This window comes from Pelobates fuscus, chromosome 1, assembly GCF_036172605.1.
Source record: "Pelobates fuscus isolate aPelFus1 chromosome 1, aPelFus1.pri, whole genome shotgun sequence".
Classification (NCBI taxonomy): Eukaryota; Metazoa; Chordata; class Amphibia; order Anura; family Pelobatidae; genus Pelobates; species Pelobates fuscus.
Window position 1 is genome coordinate 372438305 of NC_086317.1, and position 10333 is coordinate 372448637.

At 40.7% G+C, this 10333-nt stretch overlaps 1 non-coding gene across 1 annotated transcript; it reads right to left on the reverse strand.

Annotated features, from left to right (window-relative positions):
• Window positions 1–239: 239 nt before the first annotated feature.
• LOC134577049 (small Cajal body-specific RNA 11) lies at window positions 240–379 on the reverse strand. Its single transcript, XR_010085914.1, has one exon. It is a non-coding gene; the product is annotated as a small Cajal body-specific RNA 11 (non-coding RNA).
• Window positions 380–10333: the final 9954 nt, after the last annotated feature.

Here is a 10333-nt window from a genome sequence, read left to right on the forward strand (position 1 = left end):
CCCTATAAAAACAATAAGAGGGGGGACCTACTGTCCTCCCCCCTTGGCCCCCACCCCTGAGCGGTGGGTGGGGGCCGTAAATAAAGAAAGGGGGGACCTACTGTCCTCCCCCAGTCCCTACCCCTGAGCAGTGGGTGGGAGCCCTAGATAAGAATGGTGGGGGGGACCTACTGTCCTCCCCCCCGGCCCCCACCCCTGAGCGGTGGGTGGGGGCCCTAAAAAAACAATGGGGGGGACCTACTGTCCTCCCCCCTCTGGCCCCCAACCCTGAGCCGTGAGTGGGGGTCCTAAATAAAGAGAGGGGGGGACCTACAGTCCTCCCCCCAACCCCCACCCCTGAGCAGTGGGTGGGGGCCCTAGATAAGAATGGTGGGGGACCTACCGTCCTCCCCCCCGGCCCCCACCCCTGAGCGGTGGGTGGGACCCTAAATGAAAATCCCCCCCCAATCAAAGTGACTAGGGGTCCCATGCCCCTAGTCAGCCCCCCCACCCAAATCAAACTATCCCCTACCTACCCCCCTCACCCTAAAAATGAGGGGGGAATAAAATAACTAATCTGTAAAAAAAAATTAAACTTACCATTTGACGTCTTCTTTTTTCTAAAATCTTAATTTTTCAGCCCCAAAAAAGGCCAAATAAAAAGCCATCATACCCGACGAACTTAAAATAAAATTAAAAACCCGAGCGCAAAAAAATAATTAATCTTCACCCATGGAGGGCTCCGCGCAGACTGAGCTACGCAGGGCGGGTGAAGGCTTATAAAGCCTTGCCCCGCCCTGCAATTAGGCTAAGAACACTCTGTTTGGTGGGTTTAAGCCAATCAGAGTGCTCTTTGTCATTTTACACAGTGTGGGAAAGTTCTTTGGAATTTTCCCATGCTGTGTAAAATGACACAGAGCACTGTGATTGGATGGCTTGAAAACCATCCAATCACAGTGCTCTGTGTCATTTTACACAGCGTGGGAAAATTCCAAAGAACTTCCCCACGCTGTGTAAAATGACACAGAGCACTGTGATTGGATGGTTTTCAAGCCATCCAATCACAGTGCTCTGTGTCATTTTACACAGCGTGGGAAAATTCCAAAGAACTTTCCCACGCTGTGTAAAATGACAAAGAACACTCTGATTGCCTTAAACCCACCAATCAGAGTGTTCTTAGCCTAATTGCAGGGCGGGGCAAGGCTTTATAAGCCTTCACCCGCCCTGCGTAGCTCAGTCTGCGCGGAGCCCTCCATGGGTGAAGATGGATAATTGTTTTGCGCTCAGGTTTTTTCTTTTATTTTAAGTTCGACGAATATGATAGCTTTTTATTTGGCCTTTTTTGGGGCTGAAAAATGAAGATTTTAGAAAAAAGAAGACGTCAAATGGTAAGTTTAATTATTTTTTACAGGTTAGTTATTTTATTTCCCCCTCACAATTTTTAGGGTGAGGGGGGTAGGTAGGGGATAGTTTGATTTGGGTTGGGGGGGGGACTAGGGGCTTGGGACCCCTAGTCACCTTGATTGGGGGGGTTTCATTTAGTGCCCCCACCCGCCGCTCAGGGGTGGGGGCTAGGGGGGGGGGGGACAGTAAGACCCCCCCTTATTGTTTTTTTAGGGCCCCCACCCAACGCTCAGGGGTGAGGGCCGGGGGGAGGATGGAAGGCCCCCCCCACCACCATTATTATCTAGGGCCCCCACCCACTGCTCAGGGGGGTGGGGGACGGGGGGAGGACAGTAGGTCCCCCCCTCTCTTTATTTAGGGCTCCCACCCACCGCTCAGGGGTGGGGGCCAGGGGGGGAGGACAGTAGGTCCCCCCTTATTGTTTTTTTTGGGCCCCCACCCACCGCTCAGGGGTGGGGGCCGCGGGGGAGGACGGTAGGTCCCCCCCTACCATTCTTATCTAGGGCCCCCACCCACTGCTCAGGGGTGGGGGCCGGGGGGAGGATAGTAGGTCGTCGTCCCCCCTATCTTTATTTAGGGCCCCCACCCACCGCTATGGGGTGGGGGCCATGGGGGGAGGACATTAGGTTCCCCCCCTTATTGTTATTTATGGAGCCCCCACCAGCCGCGCAAGGGGGGGAGGGGAGGTTATTAGGTTTTTCTTTATACAGTGAGCAGCCACAGGCTGCTCACTACTTACTAGACATGCCCCTACTCGCGGTATAGCGAGTAGGGGCATATTATTTACTAATACTAAGTAATCTTTAGGTTATTGGCTATGGGGGGGTAATGTATAGTAAACACAGGTTACCGACTATGGGGGATAATGTATAATAAACACAGGTTACTGGCTATGGGGGGATAATGTATAATAAACACAGGTTACTGGCTATGGGGGATAATGTATCATAAACACAGGTTACTGGCTATGGGGAGGATAATGTATAATAAACACAGGTTACTGGCTATGGGAGGGATAATGTATAATAAACACAGGTTACTGGCTATGGGAGGATAATGTATAATAAACACAGGTTACTGGCTATGGGGGAATAATGTATAATAAACACAGGTTACTGGCTATGGAGGATAATGTATAATAAACACAAACACACACAAAAAAATTATACAAAAAAAATGAATGCAGCTTCAGAATTAATCTAAATTGAATGCTGTCTATGAGGTGGGAGGGTCTGGGAGGGAGGGTCTGCTGCTGATTGGCTGGAATGTGTCTGCTGACTGTGAGGTACAGGGTCAAAGTTTACTCAATGATGATGAATAGCTGGCGGACCGAACATCGCATATGTTCGCCATCCGTAGCTGTCAACCTTTTGATTGGCCAGGAAGGGAGGTGTCGGGAAGGCTGGGGGGCCTAGGGACACTATAGTTTTAAGAATACTGCTTTGAATTCCTAAAACTATAGTTTTCCTTTAAGCAAACTTGAAGAAAAAGGAGAACTGAAAATGTGCTTAGTTATACATTTATACATTTTTTAATTTGTCTTTACCCCTAGAGCAACATGAATGTGATGGCAGACAAGAACTATTCGGCCCACCTACTCTGCCCAATTTTCTAAATACTAGTCCCTGGCCTTATCTTATATCTAGGATAGCCTTATACCTGTCCCACACATGCTGCTTCACTGTGTTAACCTCTACCATTTCAGCTGGAAGGCTATTCCGTGCATCGACCACCCTCTCAATAAAGTAATACTTCCTGATACAGTGGGACCTCGGTTTACAAACGCCTCGGTTAACATAATTTTCGGCTTACAAATGAAAATCTATTGAAAATAATGCCTCGGTTTACAAATTTTTTTCACAATGCAAAGCAAGTTTCCCCAGTATGCATTGCACCTGCGAGGTTTATAGCACCGCCCCCTGCATGCTGGAGCCTGTGGGTAGCACGTGGCTTTGAGTGTGGAGATGTTGGAGCGGCTTTTGCATCGAGTTTTGTAGCCATTCTGCTTGCAGTTGTTTTGGGACTTTTTGGTGCACTTCTCAAGCAGTGGAAAGGTAGCTTCATTGTTTGCATGCCTTTTATTGTGTGTTCCGCATTGTGGGTTGATTTCCATGTCAGTTCATTTTGACTTTTTTCTGACCTCCAGAACGGATGAATTGGTTATCAATGCATTCCTATGGGAAACCGCGTTTTGATTTACAAATTTTTCGCAATAAGAAACATCCCGGAGAACATATTAAATTCATAAACCGAGGTCCCACTGTATTATTTTTAAACCTTTGTCCCTCTAATTTAAGACTATGTCCTCTTGTTGTGGTAGTTTTTCTTCTTTTAAATATGGTCTCCTCCTTTACTGTGTTGATTCCCTTTATGTATTTAAATGTTTCTATCATACCCCCTATTGTGTAATCCACGAACCAGTTAAGTAGCCCTTTTCTGACACGGGATGTGTAAATTCCCAGCATGAAGGATGAGGATTCATTTTCCCAGTTTGTAGGAATGTATTTTCTCAATTTGTTTTAAAATTGTATCAAATGTGCTAGATATTTAGATGTTCTATGTTGCAAGCTTACATTATTACGTTAATAAATATTCTCATGCTTAAGGGGTGTGGCGACAGGAAGACTGCTATATGCATCCTCTAGTCCATCGGCCCTCAACCCAGTCCTCATGGACCACCAACAGTACAGGTTTTGTCAGTATCTCCATTTGAATAAAAAAGGGAAATACATAAATCCTGGACCGTTGGTGGTCCATAAAAACTGGGTTGGGGACCCGGTCTAGTCTATAGTTACTAGAGATCCCTGGGGCACCTGTGATTTCTTAGCACACACCCATTATGTATTTTCACACCTTGTCTTTCATGTGGGATTAAGAGGAAGCCTGGGATATTTTTTTACCTACACATGTGTGAACGTCAGGGCTAGAATATTGCACAGAAGAGAACTTAACTTAGTACTATATACAGAACTCCTTCTACTTAGCAAGGACAGGCTAACATTGTATTACTCATTTTCCACATTAGCAACTTAACATTTCATATTTTTACTTTTTTTTATATATATTTTAATGCATCTTTCAATCTGAGTCAAGTTATTTAGCATAAGTACTTAACACCATTAATATTAATTTTTCCATCTGTATCTCATATCTCATGATTTTTTTTAATGTGTCCCTCATTTGTCCCTCTCTATTGTCTTCTCTTTAATAACATTCAGATAACTAAAAATAATGACACTCATTCCAATAAATCCTCTCTATTATGTTTCAAATTCAATTTGACTTCAGTTCTTTGCAAGAGAAACTATCCTCCCCATTGTTCAATATTTGATTTTGCAAGCTATTAGTAGGAATCAGTTGTCTATTCTAATTTTGCTTGATTCGTCTACTGTGTTCCACACTATTAGCCGTTCGCTTGTTATTGATATCTTCCCTCTAGCTGATGTATCCACTTATTACGTGGATTTTTTTTTTCTTTTGCATGTTTACTGGTTACATTAACACTCTGTTATTCTTCCTCTAATACTTGATTTGGTTAAACTATTTATCCTATAATTGGATGACTGGAAATAACGGCTGTTAAACCACTCATCCTTTACCTCTCAGGGGTGGCTTTTAGCCGATGGTATATGTAAATGTATCTAAAAATGGATGATGCTGTCATTGTCAAACCACAGATAGTTTCCTGTCAGTTAGAACAGCTATAAAGGTAGTCTCAGTAAAACAGGAAATTGCTCATACATAAGCATGTTTGTATATTGTATGCACGGGCCCCTTTCAGTCTTTCATACTTCTCTGAACTTCAGCTGGGTCTTTCTATCCTTCTGTACTGGCCATACACATATTTTGCTCTAGGCAAAACAATAGCTGTTTGCCTAATATTTACTCTTATTTCATCCTACCTACAGCTAAATTTCCCACAATAGAAAGGTAAATAAGTGTGGGTGTTTCATCAGGCCCCAGCCAGATCACAGAGCCCAGCCTGATCACATGGCCATAATTGAGAGTCTTAAACTGGTAACCTGCCTAAGGCCAAGTATGATCATCTAGATCAATCTAGATCTGCCCAAATGTAATGCTCGAAATGTTCTTTGTTGGCAACAGTATATGTCCTATGATATATGGTTTGTGTGATGCCCCACCAGACCCATTCAGGATGTGTTATTTGTCTACAAAGTTTGAAAGGGTCTTTTATTGTTTAAAAATGAATATCAGGTTAAAATACTTATAATGTCATGTTTTACTTTGTTATGCGCCGAGTTCTCGGTGGAAGCTACTTTCTCGCATACATGAGCCATTAGTTTCTGCTATAACTGTATCAATTCTCTATTTAAGTGATGAAGCTATTATAGACTACTGATGGTTTATGGGTTTATTACATACCAGTTTGGGCTTAGAGACCATATCTATGGAATGTTCTAAGTAATTAAGTAATTACACCATTGATTACTATTGGCTGAGTTACATGTTAATTATATCCACAAAGGTTTAACACATGGCACAAATATGTACCCGTTACTGTTTTCTATTTTGAAACTTCATTCTCTTTGCATGCACAGTACATGACATGAGACACAAGGTAACATGGCCATTGTGCAAAGACTTTGTAGTATTTAAAGGAACACTATTGTGTTAGGAATATAATGTATTCCTAATACTATAGTGCCCCTCTGCCGCTCTTTTCCCCTCCCCACCTCAGTGATGAAAGGATTAAAAAAAACCTTTTTTTCACTTACCTTATTCCAATGCCGAAGTCCCTAGGTGTTGGCTCAGTCTCATTGCGAGAGAGAACCTTGCACATGCGCAGGCCTTCCCCATAGGACTCAATGCTTTTTTATGGTGATTTTTAAGATGCTGGACATCCTCATGTCGATTGACTTGTATAGTATCGGTAGGCTTAAGAATACATTTTTGGAGCATTTAATTATTTGTGATTGACAGCAGCAATTGAGTAATCAAGGTGGGTGATAATAAGATAACATGATTTTTCCTTCACAAGCATTGGGTCTTCTACTTATTATTTGATAAAAGAGCACATTTAATGCAAAATGATAAAGAACTTGAAACTAGGGGAAATATTAATATGTTCCTCTTAAGATTTCATTCTCTTCTAAATATTCCTTGGGTTATTAACAACAAATTATTAAGCAACTCAAAGAGTTTTTGCAATCAGTACATGTTTAAAATGCCGCATGTAGAGACATTTGTTGATGAAATCACACAGCAACGAGCAATGAAACCCATTAAGACTTGAAAATTACTGTCACCTTCTATCCTTCCACTGCAGAAAGATTCTATTTCATCTAGAATATGCATGCATGGAATTTATGTCAGCCTAACTGTCGTTCTGGTATTTGCTTTTGGGAATGTTTAATATTGTGTGCGTTTATAGTTTGTATGTACAGTCTTCTGTCTCCTATTCCCCTCTTTTCCTTCTAGAGAGAACTGTGTTGAATGAGTTTCTCTATTTGTCCATATATCCATCCTCTTGTCAATTGTATGTTTGTGTGTGTTTCTTCCTCTTTTTTTTTTGTTGTTGTTGCTGTATTTGGGTGTGTTTTTTGTTTGTTTTTATTTTTAATGATATAAACACTGACCCTGATTTTCCATGTGTGAACGAGGATGGTTATCGAAGGCTCAATATTTAATTCTGCTGTATACCATAGTTGTTTCCAAATATACCCTCATGCACACACAATGTCCATGTCTCATCAATAAACCTACTAGAACACAGCTGGAAATCCTAATTCTTGACCTGTTGGTATTTTATGTTGAACTGTTTGGTAACGAATACTACACTGAACACTGAAAAGACCTATATAATTTATATTATCTACCTTAGTTGAGAGCTGTAAGTAAGATGCCCGTTTCTGGTATATGAACCAATATATCATTCTCTTCCCCTCCCACAGGCCTATTTTACTGACATTTCAGGTTTGAGCCTTTCTCTGTGTCATTAATGAATGCAGCATTCCGTGGAGTATATTTTTATGTCCACATGCTAAGTGCAAATAGTCATAGTTATTGAAGAAAGTGACCAGAGGACATATGTTACAATGTTTTGAGCCCACAGCCTGCACTAAAAACATTCCACCAAACGCATGAAGTGGACCCTGGCCCAATAAAGGATATGATACATTTGGCCTGGACCAGCAATGAAGGAGACCCACTGCTAGTCTCTCCACTTATCTCAAACTCTCTGAATTGGTCTAGTTTGGTTACAGAAATTATATTATTTTGTGATACGGTCCCTGCAGAGTTGCATGCATAATATTTTGCTGTCCTTGCTGGATGCATCTTGAGAACGCATGCCACCAAGAGGTGGCATGTGAGCAATAATAACAGTGTTCCAGCCTGCGTTGTTTCTTAACACACCAACCACTGAGTAATCCTTATAAAAAGCCACCCACATAAATTGAGTTGCATTGTCCATAAATCCAAACAACACCAAAAATACATACCGGTAACTTGATTCTTTCAGAGTTTTATCCTGTACATTTCTTACCCAGCTACAATATCTCTCTTATTTTTATACCCAGCTTATCAACATCTACTTAAGTATTATTTACATTTAAGCTGAACTGCCTGCTTTGGTCTTTTCTACTATTCCTGCCGATTCTATTAGGTACTGTGCTATTGGATTAGCCAAAGCTTGCTGTCTTATAGATATGTTTCTTTCTCTTTGTGTAGAATGATATTACACTGCTCCTATTATATCCTCTCTATCTGACACCCAGCATACTCTTCATTCCAAAGTTGATGGTGCGTGCTCACAAAGGTCCATCCCAACAGTTTAGGGCACATGAACAATGCAAAGCATTATACATCAGTGTGTACCACTGGTGCTGCAGAGCAATAACGGTACAGTCTTGCATCGCAGGCTAATATTTACTAGTAAACAATATTTTTAAGATAATTTGATCTGCATTTAAACAAAATGTTTCAACCCCATCTCAATATTTGCTGTCACATAAGATCTCATTTGGCTGTTTGGAATCCTACATTTGTTGTTTTACAGTAAGTGGTTTTAGTCAGCATCAGCAAGTTACTGACTCTTTGCCTGTATGTTTGTTTATTTTAATTGTATTTGGTATATATTATTAGTAAAAAAAAATCATTTTTGCAAAATGGTATAGAGATGATTTCTGTCATGTCATTTGTTATAATATTGTAAAATAGAACATATTAAGTGTATTTTATATGCATATTCCATCAGGACTCTCAGAGTGCTAGCCCTTGAGTTTGTTAGATTAGTACAGAATGTATTATTGGCGTCCTTCCTTCTGCTGGCTCCAAAACCTATTTTTTTTACAGATTTACACAATGGAATATGGACACAGAGGCATAGCAAAGCTGAATATAATTTTATTAAGCCTTAACTCTTTTAATCAGAGATGTTGCCACTAGCAGCCTTGTGTATGCTCCTACTAGTTTTGGCTTTAAGCCCAGAAAATAAAAATCAACGATTGTTTCTTTAGCAGATTTCTTGGCAATAAGTCCAACCGTCTATTAGGTAAATGTTCCAAGCCACAAAGTTCAACCAGCATATAACTCTTACACCTAAGTTTACATAGAGCGGTGCTGTCCAGTGATGGCCATGGACATTTTAAAGACAGAGTATGGCAACTACCAGCTTATTTCTAATTAAATTAGTATTTTTTAAACAGGGATGTTTTTCAGAAAATTCAGTCTGTTAACTACGGCACTCAGAAAGCTTAGACTTATTAATAGAAACGAGAAAAAGAACATGTAACCTTCCATATTGTGTCATTACATTAGGACCATTTTGCGGGATGTACATGTCTTTTCAGACCCCGCCATCCTTGCTTTCTTGGAAGGATCACCTTAATTTATGACATTACACAAACATCCAGACACAGAATTTTAAACACTGTGTGTCGCAATGCACACTGCTCTTCCGGGCCCCAGATGACAGAGAGAAGCCCAGGGTATAAAAAGATACAGATAGATAAATTTAATATTTGAAGGTTGTTTCGGAAAAAGCATGTTCTGAAATGTAAAATGAATCACACCTTAAGATATGTTGGAACTTGTGGAATTGCCATAGGGGCAATAAACCCCAGTAGGAGACTGTCATAAATAAAGCAGACTCCACTTGTAGGCCATACACACAATGTCACTTTTATTTGAACTTCCTATACAGATATAGTGATAGATTCTCCTCTGATATTTACCACCATGTCTGTAAATGAAGTTTGAATGAAGGTAACATAGTGTCTATAAGGCCTATAAGTGGCATCCAGTTCTTTATGGTGTTTACTTGTAGGGGCTCTGTCATAAACATGGAAAGATACTGTCCCTGATGGTACAAATCTGAATGTAGGAATAATTCCACTATGACCCTTTAGGTACACGATGACATGAAGGACATATTACATCATTTGACAGGAAAGCATTAATGTGTTACAGTTTTGGAATCCTGTAGAAGCATCATATTTAAAAGTCTCCCATAGCTGTTCTGGAAGCTTTTCATGTAATGTAATTTTATCTATATGAAGAAGAGTTAGAGATGTCATCAGGAATCCCTCAGAGCATCCCATTATTGTGGCTTAATTTTGTTTTGTTTGGATGCCATGTTAAAGGGATCTCAATGAATACTTGCATTTATAATGGAAAATGAAGGATTTATTGAATAGGGGGGTTGGAGAGAGGTAATATGGAGTACATGATTAGCATTACAAAGCACAAGTTACAAGATTATTCTGTATCCCAGATACAAGTAGCAGAGTAATGGTTTACTCTGCTTACTGAATAGCAATTTCCTCACCAAGGTCTATGGGAAAAGTGCCATTCAATAAGCAGTGTTACCCTTAAAGGGACACTATAGTCACCCGAATAACTACAGCTTATTGAATGTGTTCTGGTGAGTAGAATCATTGCCTTCAGGCTTTTTGATGTAAACACTGTCTTTTCAGAGAAAATGCAGTGT